General features: G+C 44.3%; 1 long non-coding RNA gene across 1 annotated transcript; it reads left to right on the top strand.

The window, feature by feature from the left end:
• The first annotated feature begins 798 nt into the window (after window positions 1–798).
• On the top strand, window positions 799–3,878 carry LOC106886883. Its single transcript, XR_001411754.1, has 2 exons — window positions 799–3,448; window positions 3,697–3,878. It is a non-coding gene; the product is annotated as an uncharacterized LOC106886883 (long non-coding RNA).
• Window positions 3,879–17,178: the final 13,300 nt, after the last annotated feature.

The raw sequence follows: 17,178 nt of genomic DNA, 5'->3' as shown, positions 1-17,178 counted from the left end.
AACATCAGCAAGTTTGCAGATGACACCAAGTTAAGCAGGAGTGGTGACTCTCAGGAGGAGAGGGAAGCTTTGCAAGAGGATCTAGAGAGATTGGATCACTGGGCCAATGCCAATGGCATGAGTTTCAACAAGGGCAAGTGCAAGGTCCTGCACTTGGCCCACAACAACCCCCTGCAGCACTACAGGCTGTGGGAAGTGTGGCTGGAGCTGCCTGGAGGAAAGAGACCTGGGGGTTCTAGTTGACAAACGGCTGAATATGAGCCGGCCGTGTGCCCAGGGGGGCAAGAAAGCCAATGGCATCCTGGCTTGTATCAAAAATAGTGTGACCAGCAGAAGTAGGGAGGTGATTGTGCCCCTGTACTCAGCACTGGTGAGGCCACACCTCGAGTGTTGTGTCCAGTTCTGGGCACCTCAATCCAAGAGAGATCTGGAGGTGCTGGAGCGAGTGCAGAGGAGGGCAACGAAGCTGGTGAAGGGGCTGGAAAACAAATCGTATGAGGAGCGGCTGAGGGAGCTGGGGCTGTTTAGTTTGAGGAAGAGGAGGCTGAGGGGAGACCTCATCACTCTCTACAACTACGTGAAAGGACACTGTAGAGAGGTTGGTGCTGGTCTCTTCTCACAGGTAATTAGTGACAGAACGAGAGGGAACGGCTTCAAGCTCCAACAGGGGAGGTTTATAGACTGAACATTAGGAAGGAATTTTTCACAGAGAGAGTGGTCGGGCATTGGAACAGGCTGCCCAGGGAGGGGGTGGAGTCCCCATCCCTGGATGTGTTTAAGGGACATCTAGATGCAGTGCTAAGGGACATGGTGTAGGGGAGGACTTTGTAGAGTAGGGTAGATGGTTGGACTCGATGATCCCAAGGGTCTCTTCCAACCTAGATGATTCTATGAGGCAGTAAAACAGCTTTTGCTACTCTTGAGCATTCCCAGCTTTCTGTTGTAAGGAGGAATCTTACCGGACTTGTCGTACCTAGTATATGGTAGGCGTGCTGGCCTTTGGGGACTGGATATCAAGGAGCAGAGCTGAAAGTTGGTACAGAGCTGTTGGTATGGAAACTAGCTGTAGCACCTGCCTACTAGAATGGATTTTCATGTGATTAGAATTGGTACTGCACTGAGGTCAGATGATGGTTAATACTTGGGAAGAAGGGTGGTCATCTGGCCCTGGGCTTATTTGCCCAGATACACCTGTAACCATTTGCTTCTCAGCGTAGTAAGGGATAGAGGCATAGAAATGTTTGTAAGCCTTTTTAATGAGTAAGGAGACCATTCTAGGTGACTTAAGAGTCAACTGTTCAAGAAAGGTATTTTTTTGGGGGTGTGAAATAAGCAGGGATTTAGATCTCGCAGATTCTCCACGGTTTCACACGTGGCTGTCAATACAAAAAGATAGGTTGGTTTTTTTCCCTACTATATATGACATAGCAGAGCATCCTGTTCTCTGCAGCTTTGATATGGTAGTGATTTGAAGAAGGCAGAATATTTTCCATTCTTTTCATAGACTTCCAGGGGCAGGCGAGGGCTGGTATGTATGTGAAAAGAGGAAGGGATAGGTTCCCCACACTGACTGAAAAGCGGATTATGGATTAGGCTGATTGAAAGTTTAACATTGACATTGTACTTAGGCAAGGCATTTTCAGGGTATTTCTGCATCTCCCTTTTGTTCCTTTGAGAAAGAGTACAAGTGTTGCTAGAATATACAGCGTCTGCATAGTAGTATGTCAGCATACTAAGCTCTGCCAAGTGTGTGTGTGTCGGGGGGAAGGGCTCATAAAAGATTTATGTGAAATTCTGTCTGCCTCCCAAGTCTAGTTTTTATTTGGAGGCAGTTTGCTATATGTAACTGCATATAGTACTCTGTCTTAGTGTAATAGATTTGTTCGTTTGCAAGGAAGGAAATGTGTTTGGGGAGTTATATACGTCGTTCTGTTGTCCATTTCTGTAGGAAGCAGAGTGGTTAAGGGAAAGCAGTCAGGATGCATAGGAGCTACAGGACAGAGCGTTGAAGTCTAGCACTAGCATAGATTTTACTGGGCTGTATATTTTTATTGCAATATATGCATTAGCAGCAGGAGTCTTTATCAATGGCATCCTATATATCCGTCAATAAAAAGGACAGTTGCTTTTGATCAACAGTGAATTTTAAAGTTTCCCTTCTGCAGTGCTTTGCATTTTCCCAAGTTAATGTGGTTTAATATAATGCGATAGATACAGTTTTCCAGGACTAAATTTTTGTCTTACCTCAATTATAGTGCTATTTGTCTATTTTAATACAAGAGTGGAAAAGAAACCAAGTTTTATTAGAGATCACTGGAATTTTTTTTTTTTAATAAAGTATTGTAATCAGAAAACAAATAATTTAGTACATTCATAAATTTTCAGGGATATATTGCAGAATCATATGGGGTTGGAAGGGACCTCTGGAGATCATGTAGCCCAGATGTTAATTTCCAGAATTTATTGCAACAATTCCTCTTGTACAAAATAGCATTTGTTGTTAGAGAGGGAGAAAAATCCATTGGAGGTAAAATTAGCCCGTAACCCAGTTCTTGCTTCCTCTATGGCCAGTCACTTGGTTTTTCTATGCAGATTTCCCGTTTGTGGTGGAAGCAGTGATACTACTGAGCTTCCTTGAGGCTTAGTTTATCTGTGTCGTAAAATACATGCATTTTGGGGAGGAAGGAACTGGAGAGGTGAAAACTGTACAGAGTGTTACACGGCCTAAAAAGGAAGGTGCGGTGAAGCAGGGGGAGAAGACTAAGCAGTAGCTGTGTACACGGGTGTCCTTTCAACTCTGTTTTATCAATGTAGTGGGAGGCCAGGGGTTCAGATGACTGTTTAGTTACACTGTGATGAGAAATGGGAATGTCCTAGTGACTGTTTGTGCAACTGAAAATACGGCGTCTCTGGTGTTTACACAGAGTGTGGTTTGCCCAAGGGTGCTTGTGCAGTTTCTCTCCCTCACTGCTACCGTGCAAAGCACTGTCTGCTGGTATTTATTATTCTCTGGATCCTGTCTGTTGTGGTTTTACTGTGTATTAAGCCCGAAACTGGTACAGTATATTACGAGTTTCAGGGGGAAACTTTGGTGTGCTTGTGTGTATATTTCCCCGTGCATCTAACAAACACCAGGCCAACAGAAACAACACAAATGTTAGGGTTACCCTCCCTACCCATCTTTACAACAGTGTATTGAAGGAGTAGCACAAATATAATGTGACGTAGGGATGCTTGTCCCTGCTGGAATGGAAATGTTTTGTTTACTGGATGGCAAATACTGAAGCTTTATCAGTGAGAGAGCTAGGCAGAAAGAGGCTGCAGTTTGACTTTGCTAAACTTTTACACAATTTTTCCTCCACATGAAATATTTCCACAGGAATATAATGCTTGTGAAAGATGCTGGAGCAACAGTTGCAGAGATTGAACTCCTCTACCCGCAGGAAAGGTAACAGGAATTAGATTTTACCTCTAGAGCACAGCCTTCACTGCATCTCGCTCCTTGATCTGTAAGGACCTTTTCCAAGGTCAAAAGAGGAGTCTGGTACCCATGTCTCAGTCCTTGGTGCATCTGCAATGCAACTGTCAAGGAAACCAGAGAGATGCCAGTTACAGAGATCTTTCTAATGATGTCTGCTTGAATTTCTGACGTTAATATTTTTTGGGAAAATAACTTTTTCAATGGTTTGTTTCTAGGTTTTTCTACACGAGCAGGAAGTCTTCTCTTCCCTGTTACGGGGACACTAACCTCTTGATCACAATGAGGGGAAGAAAGGATGGACCAGCAGCAACGTGGAGTGGGGTGACGTCCACACTTGGACTCTTTGAACACTGTCCTGCTAACATGGAGAACTGAATAAAAGAGTTGTGAATTCTAACTCATGAGAGTATGAGGTTCTTTTTGGTATCATATGCACCAATTCCCCTTTCTTCAAGTGCTGGTTAACTTCAGAAATCTGTGATCTGGCAGCTTTGATACAGCTATGCCAGAAAAGTGAAACCTGTTGGATCTTATTCATCATATTAGCCTGTTGGGTTTTTTTTTTTTTCCCCTCCCGTAATTGCATTCCTAAGAGTTCTAAAATGCTTTATATTGACGTGAATAATTTTCCCGAATGCCTTGGAAATCTCAGGCCTTTGGTATTATCAGTCATTTTATGAGTTCACCTAAGTCACTGAGGATACAAGTCTCTTGAGTTTTAAAAGGAAAATCATTACTGATGATGTTGAAGGGATAGCTTTGGTGGCTGCTAGAGAGAAACAGAACTGCAATCCTGTTAACCTGTCAGTCAGTCCTTAAACTATTAGATAACGTGCCTTTGGATTTTGAGGTCACAGTGACAGGGCTTGTTATAGACACGGTCATGTAAATTCTTACTATATATTGTTTCTGAAGAGGGCTAATCTTTTAAGAGCCTAGGTTATAGATCTTGAACATACCTCTTTTGGTTTGTTGTTAGTGAAACACCATAAAGAGTTAGACATATACTGATGCTATTTCTATAATGGACCTACTTGAAGTTTGTATTATAAAAGTGAAGAAAAAAAGGGAAGCAAGATACTGAGTTGGTACATTATCAGTAAACCCCTCTTATTCTTGACAAGGTAGAATGTTCCGTTTCCTTGTAATCTTTTCCTTCTGTCCTTGAAATCCTGGCTACATCTTTCCGAGGGCTGTGATACTGCCTTACAAAGCTTGACCAGATTAAATTGTGAAACAAAGAATTGATGAAATTGAAGTGGAAAATGCAGCCAAATCGAAAACCTTTTTTTTTTTTTTTTTTTTTTTTTTAGCGAGAGGGAGCATGAGGAAATGAAAAGGTAGTATCCCCTTGGATATTTTTAAGTTAGATTGCATCACACCAGGCTGAAAGCTAGTGCAGTTGGGTAAAATTAGTACAATCTACTTTTGTGCAGAAAGTGCCCTTAGATGAGAAGATGTCGAAAGAATTTGTTCCAAGGTGCAATTTAAGCCAAGAGTTTAGCAAGAGTGAGGCAGTTGTTTTATTTTTATAAGCACTTAACATGACTGACATCTACCACCAGTGTATTATAGCAATGAGAAAGGCAAACAATTTAAGGCTGAGATGTTTCTAGAGGGGTACTCTGGTCAAAGAGGGAGAGAGAGATTCAGTGCTATTGTGCAAGGTCAAGCTGAGACATCACCTCTAATGCTCTGGACTATTCTGATTTGAAATGGGGTTCCTTGCACTGAGGGCATGTCTTCTAGGATAAGAAGTTCTCCATTCTGTAATACGACAAACGAAATAAAGGAACTTGTTTTCTGAAACCTGTGGGAGAGTGAGGGCTGCTGCTGAAGAAGATCCCATGTGGTGGTATGGATGTTTTCATGCCTGTTTTCTGTGTGCTTGTTACAGTTATTTACGTGCTGGTGGAAACTGGGAGTGTGACTGGTCTGCAGCTCTGTGGCCGGTTGTTTTTCAGATCTGTACGTGCAGTCCTACCTCTGGTAGCGCTCGGATGCCTCTGTTGGCAACTGAAATGGCTGCCCCTGCAGACTCTTGGCCATTGTATCTCGTGTGGGTCAGTACTTAGGTGTATGCTGATGCATATGCCAGTGCTTCCGTAAGTGCTTTTCCATAATTTTCTGTAATACTTAATGTTGCAAGAGTAGAACAACTGAGAACCTTCTAAATTCCTGTTTAGTTCCGTATCTCCTGTCTTGCTAAGCTAGTTCCAGGCCTGTACTGTATTTCGGTTCTCTTTTATTTTCTTTGCAAATGATCAGCAATATTCTCCCTGTTCTACTGCCTAAAGTTCACAGATTTGCTTTTGCTCCTCTTGTCTTCATAGTCCAGAATGTCTTTTTTTTTTTAACTTCCAAATGCTCCTGCCTGCTTGTCATAGGAAAAGATCTGCTCTTGCTCCTGCTCTTAACCACTGGCCCTGCTTGTCCTTGTCCTTGTCCCAGGCACACACAGAGTAGCTTAAGAGTATTTCTTACTCTGTCTATTACAGACAACCGATTTTTCATGTTTGTATGACTTACCCTAAAAGTGTTTTTTTCCTTTTTTAGGGGGAGAAAGACAGGTTTTGTTACTATGCATTTTTTTTTTGGTATTTCACAGCCCAAAATTAATTAGAAGTTAAATAGAATATAAGAAGGAGTTAATGAAAACAGGGATGTCTGGTTTCACTGCAGCATCTCGGTGAGTGAGAGCGAGTAAACTGCAAAACCGAGAAGATCAGTAGGTCCCTGGCTGTTGCAATTAGTTAACTACCTTTGACTAGAGGGATTGGTCTCCTTGCAGTCTATCTGTTCATGTACCTCACCTGAAAACTCCCAAAAGATGGTCAAGAACACGTTAGTAACTTAAGTTTTACTTTTGTTCCTTTGAATTTGTCCTTGGAGTATGAATACTAGATATTAATATTTAAATAGTAATTGGGTATTCATAATACAATATTTTATATTATCCAGTGAAAACAGTAACAATAGACCTGTAGTGATAATAGTAACCTGTGATGGTCAGAGAAGCCTGATAGAAACAGTTCCCTCTGCACTTCTGCATTTCCTCTTAATTAGACTTCGGGTTTTGTGCTGGCTACAGGAATGGAGTACTTGTAAAACTCTGGTTTGCTTTGTATAATGAGATCTTGGGGTGGAGTATATTTGTATTGAAGCCAAACTGGGACAGAGCTTGTAGTTTTGTTTAGTGTAAGATGTGGAAAACCTCTGTAACTTGGCTGGCCTGCATTCCCAGTTGTACATGATATAAGCAGGCAGCTGCATTATGACCACTGTCTCTCTTATTTTTTTGGGTTACTTTCCTTATTTTGTGCCTTATCACCTTGGTTCCTTCTCCAGTCTGCTTTTGCCATGTCTGAACAAATTGGTTCGTCACTGTCAGTTTACCTCTAGGTGGTCTTCAAAATTTAGGTATCAGCTTGGGACTAGACATCGCATCTTCAATGGGCACAAGTTGGAACATAAAGGGTTCCACTTGAATATGAGGAAGAACTTTTTCACGGTGAGGGTGACAGAGCCCTGGACAGGCTGTCCAGGGAGGTTGTGGAGTCCCCTTCTTTGGAGATTTTCAAGACCCGCCTGGATGCTCCTGAGTAACATGCTCTGACAAGCTCTGGGTGGTCCTGCTTCAGCAGGGGAGTTGGACTAGATGATCTCTATGGTCCCTTCCAACTCTAAACATTCAGTGAAATTCAGTGAAATTCTCTGTGACTCTCTCATCCCAATGCTGTCATCACTTCGGTGGTTTTCCAGACATGCTGCTTTGGAGGGCTTCCTCTGCTGAGATGGTAATGTTGGGAGAAGGGAGCACGCCATGCAATGATGAAGTTGCCTCTCGAAAGCCTTAAGGGTGGAATCTATGGGAGAGAAGCATTGGGTGAGCTGTCCCTTCCAACTCTAAACATTCAGTGAAATTCAGTGAAATTCTCTGTGACTCTCTCATCCCAATGCTGTCATCACTTCGGTGGTTTTCCAGACATGCTGCTTTGGAGGGCTTCCTCTGCTGAGATGGTAATGTTGGGAGAAGGGAGCACGCCATGCAATGATGAAGTTGCCTCTCGAAAGCCTCAAGGGTGGAATCTATGGGAGAGAAGCACTGGGTGAGCTGTTTACTTCACCCACCACCCCCAATTTAGCTGTTGGTGTACAAGCTTGTAAGCAAAGCACAAGCTAATGAGCTAAGCCCTGCACTGATTACTGGCTTATGCACTTTTTCTTGGACATGGGCATGCTTCAGCGGTTGGGATAAACGCCACTTCTCCCTGCCCGTTGGTGAGGTCAGGGATTACTGTGTCAGAACTGCCGTGCTCTTTCTTGCTTTGCAAATACCTGGTCCCCAGATTCAGGCAAGCTCCTTGGTCTCCAGCATGTTTGCTGTGATCTGCTGTGGATCTACTGTCCTGGTCTGTGGAAGGAAGATGAATAATACTGGGCTCCAAAATTGTGTTACAACAGAGTTACAACTGCTCCATATTTTTCTTCAGCTTTTTCACGACAAGATTTTTTTTGTGTGACAGTGCTTCTGAAGACTTCTAATGAAGGAAAAAGTTCTCCATCTGGTTCTGCCCATCTTTTCCTTCCTAGAGAGAGCGTACAGCAGCTGTCAGAGCTGCCCATAGTGTTACCTACTGCTTCTGCCCGACAGCCCTTAAGATCCAGAATGAAGAGATACAGACCTGCACCCTCAGTAAGTTTGCAGATGACACCAAACTAGGTGGGAGTGTTGATCTGCTTGAGGGTCGTATTTAAGAAACATGTAGACATGGCTCTTCAGGGCATGCTCTAGTGCCCGAGATTGTTGGGTTGTGTCTGTTTGTGGTTTTTTGGGTTTTGATTGTTGGGTTGTGTCTGTTTGTGGTTTTTTCGGTTTTTCTTTTGGGTTTTTTGGTTTGGTTTTTTTTTTGTGGTTGGACTCAATGGTCTCAAATGTCCCTTCCAACCATTAAGATTCGGTGATTCTGTGAAACAAATACAGCAGTGAGCTTCCAAGAGAAAATAATGGGTTGTTGCTTTCTAGTATCCCTGAAAACTATCCATGTTCAGCTGATTAGTGGTGAGAGTGCTAGTTTCTGTGAGAATATGACATGATTTGGACTTTTTGGAGAAATAACACAGCATTTTCCACAGTTTGCTACTTGCTCCTTTCCACCTTTGTTACAGGGAAGAACATCTCCTTACTCTTCCCTATAACATCACAGAATCACATGGGGTTGGAAGGGACCTCTGGAGATCATCTAGTCCAAACCCCCTGCCAAAGCAGGTCCACCCAGAGCAGGTTGCACAGGAACGTGTCCAGGTGGGGTTTGGAATGTCTCCAGAGAAGGAGACTCCACCACCTCCCTGGGCAGCTTGTTCCAGGGCTCTGCCACCCTCAAAGTGAAGAAGTTCCTCCTCATGTTTAGGTGGAACTTCTTATGTTCAAGTTTGTGCCCATTTCCTCTTGTCCTATCCCTGGGCACCACTGAAAAAAGACCGTCCCCATCCTTTTGACACCTGCACTTTTAAGTATTTGTAGGCATAACACACCCCACAGCTTTCTGTGGTCCTATTTGCAAGGTAAGACTCCAAGGGAAGAACTCCACGAAAGCATTCAGAGGGTTCTCTGCAGCCTGAAACCTTTCATGGACTGGATTGGTGATTTTCGTCTGAGCCCAGACTTAATGATAGCTCCCGTATTTTGAAAAGAGCTGAATTTGTGAGCAGGGAATGGAAATGAAAAATTGTAGCCCGGTTAAGAGGTTACTCTGGACCTGCAGTGGGAGAAGAGGCACAGTAGAAGGAAGGAAAGAAAGTATTTTCAGTATCTTATGTTTTCGGATTTTGTTGGGGGTGTGTTTGTAGCTTTCTGTTACAATAGCCCTGGTTCTGGTTTCATCAGCTCTCACATTCAGTCAGTTTGCTTGGATGGGAGACCCTGCTTGGTGTAGGGGTGAGATAGAAGTGGAGGGATAAGAGGGGTTCCTAAAGATGCTTTCTCCTCTGAACTGTCTTCTGCCCATTGTACGGAGACTCCATTTTGCAGAGTGATTTGGCAGGTGGCGTTTTTTTGCTTTAATTCCCAAGTTCAGCAGTTTTTAACTGTCACAGGTTCCTCTTTTGCAACATAGCTGAGCTCCTCTGGCGCTTCTTAGGAGGCTGGTCATTCATTTTGAAAATCTGCGTGTCCGTCACCTTGCCTAAAGTGTTGGTTGGGGGGACCACTGAGTTACAGTCCTCAGCTTCAAGAGGTTGTGGTTGATGTCCCTTTGTGGGATACCGTTTTGTGTCACCGTTGTTGTGGAGCTCCTGTTGGTTTTCACAGGGGCTGAGTTAGCTGTGTTTCTTTGGGGGTCTGGGTACTACTTGGGATGAAAGTGGCATTGAAGGCACGTTACTCTAGACTGTCCAAAATGATGAACCTACTCCAGAAGGCCAACAGTCAAAGCGGGTGGAAGGACACAGCCTGTCAACAATGAGTAGTTACAACGCATCTGCGGTGGGGTGACGGCTGCTCGTTCTTTATCAGGATCCTTCGGATCAGAAGAGATGGAAAACTACCAGGATTCTCTGTGGTGGGCTGGCTGCTGTACTTGGCACCCCTCCTGGTTTTCACCCTCCTGGAGGGAATACCTGTATTCCCAGATTCAAGGTTCCTCTTTTGCAACATAGCTGAGCTCCTCTGGCACTTCTTAGGAGGCTGGTCATTCATTTCGAAAATCTGCGTGTCCGTCACCTTGCCTAAAGTGTTGGTTGGGGGGACCACTGAGTTACAGTCCTCAGCTTCAAGAGGTTGTGGTTGATGTCCCTTTGTGCGAGACCGTTTTGTGTGGAGCTCCTGTTGGTTTTCACAGGGGCTGAGTTAGCTGTGTTTCTTTGGTGGTCTGGGTACTACTTGGGATGAAAGTGGCATTGAAGGCACGTTACTCTAGACTGTCCAAAATGATGAACCTACTCCAGAAGGCCAACAGTCAAAGCGGGTGACGCGGTGGAAGGACACAGCCTGTCAACAATGAGTAGTTACAACGCATCTGCGGTGGGGTGACGGCTGCTCGTTCTTTATCAGGATCCTTCGGATCAGAAGAGATGGAAAACTACCAGGATTCTCTGTGGTGGGCTGGCTGCTGTACTTGGCACCCCTCCTGGTTTTCACCCTCCTGGAGGGAATACCTGTATTCCCAGATTCAATACCGCCTTTACAGGTAGAAACTGTGGACGTCTGTTCTTGAGCAAGTAATGTATTCCATCACCTGGACGCTGACAGCAAGCGTGGTGGTGACCCTCCTTCCCGGGCTGAGTTGCCACAGTTGGTCCCGTAGGGAGCTCCTGGTGAGCTGTGTGCAGTAGAAGATACCAGCAACAAAAGTGAGGATGCAGTCACCGGGAATTTAACATTAAGGACACTGTGCAGACCTGCTGTTGCCATCCTGACCACACAGAATCACAGAATCACAGAATTGTAGTGGTTGGAAGGGACCTCAGAGATCATTGAGTCCAACCACAAAAAAACCCCACAAAACAAAACAAAAAAAACAACCACCCACCACCTAAACACACAACAATAACAACCAAACCAAAACCATCACCGACCCCACAACATCCCACCACGAACCAATAATCTTGGGCACTAGAGCACATCAGGTCTGTGCACACAGTGGCCCTGAGCTCTCCTGCGTGGCAGGGACAGGAGTAGAGTGTGTGTCCTGGGAATGCTCTTGGGATGCATCCCTGGAGGGGCTCAAGGCCAGGCTGGATGGGGCTTGGAGCAACCTGGTCTGGTGGGAGGTGTCCCTGCCCAGGGCAGGGGGGTTGGGACTCGATCATCTTTAAGGTCCCTTCCAAATCTAAGTATTCTATGATTCTGTGCTCTTTGGGAAATGATTCAAAGTGCATAATTTCATCAGGGCTTCCTGGATTCAGAGAAAAAAAAAAAAGAAGGTGCTCAAAACTTCTAGGATGAGGCTGTAGCTGACTGAACATGGAGGAGGGAAAGAGAAGAATGTATTCTTCAGGCAGCCAAATCTTGCGAAATCCCTTGTCATAGCCATCAACTTTTAATTAAATTTCCATCTCTTTCCCTTAGCCCAAATGAGGGGTGTTTAGTATCGCTGCATTCGGTGTCCCTTGGAGCAGAGCACACTGTAGAGCATTGTTTTGTTTGTGTAGAGTTGGCAAGCAGGTCACAGCGTGTGTGTTTGCTTTGGTTGCCTGGAGAGTTCAGCATCTTTTAATTACATGTTTTCGTAAGTGTCCTTTAAACAGATGTAACCCTTAGGAGCTAGAACAGTGAGCATGAGAAGAAGGCTGGTTTGGAAGCAGATGTTTGTGAGCCCGGAGTGGTGAAGGGCTTTTAGAGAGGTGAAATCCATGCTGGTATGCAGTCCCCCTCTTGGAAGCTTTTTCTACAATTCCTGCCATCCCCCTTAGTTTTGGGAGCCCTCCAAGTGTTCTGGGTACATGCTGTCTGAAGACACCTCCTTAAGGCAATGATGCTCCCTTGTCGTTGAGCTGCTGATAAAACCTGGCCTGGTACTGTGCTTCTTTCTGCACGGAAAGGGTTTGGGTCATCGGTATTCGGGACGGAGACGTGTGGATCCAGTGTGTGAGAAACACTCTCAGAGTTTGCTGATCACGTCTGTTCCTTCTCTTTCTTTTTTCCAGAAGTGATTTTTGTCCCAAGCACCTACTGCAGCAGTGGCTGGTGTCTGAGTGACATCTTCCCAGGAGAAAGATGTGAATTCCACCATGTAACTGCGCTGGATGTCTCCATTAACTCCATGGAGAGTAGCAGTGCACGCTTAGAACCTTGAAAAAAGCCAAGCCCAAGATGTCTGTGTCATATATTAACAGATACAACTCAGAGATCACTTCTCTTTATTTCCCTCTGGACATAGCCTGGACGAGCATACGATCTGCTGGATCAAGCACTGGCTGACTGGAAGGTCCCAAAGAGTGGTGCTCAATGGATTCAAATCCAGCTGGCAGCCGGTCACTAGTGGTGTGCCTCAGGGCTCAGTGCTAGGACCATTTCTGTTTAACGTCTTTATTGATGATCTCGATAAGGACATAGGGTGTATCATCAGCAAGTTCTCAGATGACACCAAGTTAAGCAGGGGTGTTGACTCCCAGGAGGATAGGGAAGCCCTGCAGAGGGATCTAGATAGATTGGATCACTGGGCCAAGATCAATGGCATGAGTTTCAACAAGGGCAAGTGCCAGGTCCTGCACTTGGGCCACAACAGCCCCCTGCAGCGCTACAGGCTGGGGGAAGTGTGGCTGGAGCTGCCTGGAGGAAAAGGACTTGGGGGTTCTAGTTGACAAACGGCTGAATATGAGCCGGCTGTGTGCCCAGGGGGGCAAGAAAGCCAATGGCATCCTGGCTTGTATCAAAAATAGTGTGACCAGCAGAAGTAGGGAGGTGATTGTGCCCCTGTACTCAGCACTGGGGAGGCCACACCTCGAGTGTTGTGTCCAGTTTTGGGCACCTCAATACAAGAGAGATCTCGAGGTGCTGGAGCGAGTGCAGAGGAGGGCAACGAAACTAGTGAAGGGCCTGGAAGACAAATCATATGAAGAGCGGCTGAAGGAGCTGGGGCTGTTTAGTATGAGGAAGAGGAGGCTGAGGGGAGACCTCATCACTCTCTACAACTACTTGAAAGGACACTGTAGAGAGGTTGGTGCTGGTCTCTTCTCACAGGTAATTAACAATAGAACGAGAGGGAACGGCTTCAAGCTCCAACAGGGTAGGTTTAGATTGAACATTAGGAAGGAATTTTTCACAGAAAGAGTGGTCGGGCATTGGAACAGGCTGCCCAGGGAGGGGGTGGAGTCACCATCCCTGGCTGTGTTTAAGGGCCGTTTAGATGCAGTGCTGAAGGACATGGTGTAGGGGAGGACTTTGTAGAGTAGGGTAGATGGTTGGACTCGATGATCCCAGGGGTCTCTTCCAACCTGAATGATTCTATGATTCTATAGTAAATACAGGATGCAACATACCCTGCCACATCTCAATGGGTCTAATTTATCCCTGGGTAAATCACTCAGTTTCACAGGATGTGATGGTGAAAAACATCTCCAAGAGTGTGAGTTAGTTTTCTTGAGGCTGCGTTTCCCTCTGCTGGCATGTAGTTAATACTGCCGACTTTTACTTCGTTTCTCAAAACCAAGCTTTGGAAGCTACTGCTTTCTTGTAATCCCAAGAAGGTTTTCAGCTGTCCTCTTTGGTGACCGAATCTAGCATATTGATCAAAATAAAATTAAGAAAGAAAGAGCAGCCGTGCTAATGGGGGACCCGATCTAAATTTAAAGTCGTCTCTCCTTTGAGCAGAGCATTGGGCTAGAATGACTCGCCAGTTTTTCTGGGTGTGATGCGCCTGCTGCCTTTGCTGAGGGGAGAAGGAGTTAGTCTGCAGAGGCAAAATGGCAGTTTTCAGAGTCTCCTATTTTTATTCATCTAGGGTAATGAGTAATACTTTCATAACCCTCAAACGAATATTTTTGAAGATTCATGCTGCTGTCTGGCATGACACGGAAATTGTAAAATTCATCTGAGTATTAGTTGCTCTGCCTGTTTAGATTAAAAAAAAACCCAACTATAAAATTAACAGGTAGCACTGCTTTAAAACTCCTTTTATCAATTTCCATTTCTAAAACTGCTATAGATTTAATTAAAAAAAAAAAAAACAACATACCAGATTGAAAATAAGGCCTTGGGTCATTTAGAAACTGAGGTGAATAGATTTGCAAGGGAGTAATAGTATTGATTTCCTGAAACTCAAATGCAGTTTACGTGCAGTGTGTGTTCATGTGAGTAGAAGCTAAAACCATTTCTTACAAATAGCAATATTTAATAACCATGATGCTCCCATATAAAATTGTTAGATAATATAGCCTGGGTAGGCCACATAAAGTCTTTTTTCACGTTACTCGGAGAATTTTAAACTGTATTTTTTTTCCTACCTTGTTTTTATTATTTAGATTTTCATGCCTGGAAGAGCGATATTTCTTAGGACTGTTTTGCATATGCAAATTTAAAATCTGTTGCTTTTGTTCACATGACTGTACTGTACTCAGCAGAGGAAATTTGTGGCTGCAAAAATCTGTACAAACCTCTTTTCAAAGATTTTTGGAATACTGTAGCACTTTCAAGTACAGTAAGGTTTAAGCCCTCCCTTAGCGCTTCCGTGCTAGAAGATGTCTTCAATGTGTGTGTATGACTTGGATGAAATTGCAGGGTCTAGATCCAGCAGAGGCACAGCAAAAGTCATACCTCATGTCTGAGATGTTCAAGGGGGTGAAGTTACGGGGACAAAAGCTGATGCTTGTAACCTAAAGTTATGAACAGAACATGCTGCGTTGAGGTATCTGTCTCAGAAGGACTAGAGCATAAGATTTGCTGGCTGGTGTCCCTCGTGTGGCCCAGCAACACGAAACTCAGCACCAGGTGTGGTTGCCATGGCCTCTCATTCCAAAATTGCCTGGTGGTGAAGGAAGAAGAAATGGTGTTACTCCCTTTCAAGGTGCTGAGAACCTTTCTCTCTATTTCTTACAGTGCCTGTGCCATCCAGGTACAGGCGGGTGGGGTGGTGAAGACTTGTCAAGGTCTTTCTGTTGAATGTACAAAGAGAGAAGTCAAGTAAGGCTTGGAGCCAAAGAAGGAGGGAATAAGAGGAGTTCTGACTCCATATGGTAGGATGAGGAAGTTTTCTTGGTGTGAGTGGCGAAGGCCTGAATTTTTCTGCAGTTCTCTTAGAATGTCCTCCTTAATAGGTTAGAGAGTCAAGTTCTCTTCGGGTAATGAATCTTGCATTTGTTGCTGCACTCTTGCTAATTATGTCCATGGAGATCAGCTCTTTGGATTGATTGCTTGTGGGAGGTTCCTTTTGCTGTTTCCGTCAGAGGGCATTCTCTGAGCCATCTATTGCTGGTTGAGATAATGGCAAAACCAGCCATAGAAGGTATTCTGAATGAAGAACAAGGAGGCGGTACCAGAAATGGGACATACTCCTTGGATGAACTAGGTACTTGAATGAGCAATCTCTGTACAAGTTTTTTTGTCACTTGCTCGGTAGGGAGAAGAGACTATGGAGATGGCTCCTTCAAGACCTTGGGGTCTGGTATTTCAGAATCATAAGGACCCTTCCTTCTCTCTCAGCCATCCAAAAGATTTCAGGTTATAGGACTTGCAAGCTGATCCAGGTTGATCAGAAATGAAAAGAGCAGTCTTTTGGGATATCTCGCAGCTTGCGTATTCGTGACAGTTTGGTTGGTCATACTTCAGACAGTTTTAGATGTCAGTGAAGTCAAAATATTAACCGTGCCGTCCTGCTAAGAGCCTGGAGGTCTTTCTGGCCCTCAATGTAGTTGAAGGAACAGAACAATGTTTACCTACAAAGAGCTTGTCCTCCATTCATAGGAACAGAACAATGTTTACCTACAAAGAGCACTAGAGCTGCTCGTCCTCCTTTCACGTAATTTCCTCTTACATGGATTGCCATCAAAACCAAATTTCAGGCTTCGCATGGGTGTTTGAGGACTGAAAGGTGTTATGGCTGTTCCGTGAATCTTTCATTGGATTGGGAAGAGAAACATTTTGTGCCGGAGCCTGGACTATCTAACAGCCTCAAGCAAGCAAGGGGAATGAAACTCTTTGTGTTAGGAAGCTAACATGTCTTGAGAACTAAACCTGAGTAAATCAAGTGAATTCACTGGCGATTCATCTCTGCAGGGAGGGCAGGCAGTCAACGGCAGAGCATCAGAGCAAGAGAGCCTGTGCTTCCCATGAATGATCCCTGCAGGTGTATTTTGATCATCAGTGTAAGGTTGATTCTGTTACATTCAGCAATAGTGCAGCCTGAGATTAATTTAAGATGGTTTTCAAAATGAATCCTAAAGATACCTATGTATCTTACCTGAGTATTCCATAGATACTCATCCTTGAGGTGGACCTCCTAGTGACCAGAGCCAATGCAGGTTGTCTTCCTTTGGTCTCAGGAACAGAGTAGCTCAATATTGATAGCAAATAATTCAGAGATTTCCTTAATTGGTACACACTATCTCTCAGAATTCATGGCATTCAGGGAAAGAGCAGGCAAGGCAGTGCTCAGATAATGATACTAATTTCTGCTTAACCCTGGTAGCCCTGATTTTTATATTTTCTGTCCACACAATCACAGAAGCCAGTACTGCTATTCCAAGTGATGGTATGTTGCAGAATGTAGAATTATTGTACCATCAGGATGGATATTCCTCAGCTCATGGTGTGGAACGTACCTGAACGACATTGTTTTACAGATACCTAGAGAACGCTCAGGCAAAGCTTTTCTGTGCCAGAACTTACGCCCCGAAGTGGAAATACTTTTCAAAGCTGGAAAGAAAGTGTCTTGGACAATTCTCACTTTCAGTTACTCTGAAATGTGTGTCGCTGTTAGAACCTGTTTTACAGTAGAGAGAGGTACATTTGACAGCAGTATCTGCCTGCCACTTTCCAGTACAACATCAATTCAGTTTCTCAGACCAAACCTTTATTGTCTAGCCAGGAAGCTTTCATTACTGTAGGACTTCCAAGTCTTTCAACACTTGATAAAACCATTGTTTGAACCACTGTTTTCTTCCACAGTCTGTTATTTCTCAATGAAGGCGACTTTATAGTGGCTATTATTTCAGCTTACAAAGACAAGCTATACGTCAGTCTTTCCAAAGTACTCCATTCA

The sequence above is a fragment of the Calidris pugnax genome, unplaced genomic scaffold, assembly GCF_001431845.1.
Source record: "Calidris pugnax isolate Ruff unplaced genomic scaffold, ASM143184v1 scaffold36, whole genome shotgun sequence".
NCBI classification, from domain to species: domain Eukaryota; kingdom Metazoa; phylum Chordata; class Aves; order Charadriiformes; family Scolopacidae; genus Calidris; species Calidris pugnax.
Note: the sequence above shows the minus strand (reverse complement) of the source record. Positions and strands in the feature narration are given on the sequence as shown.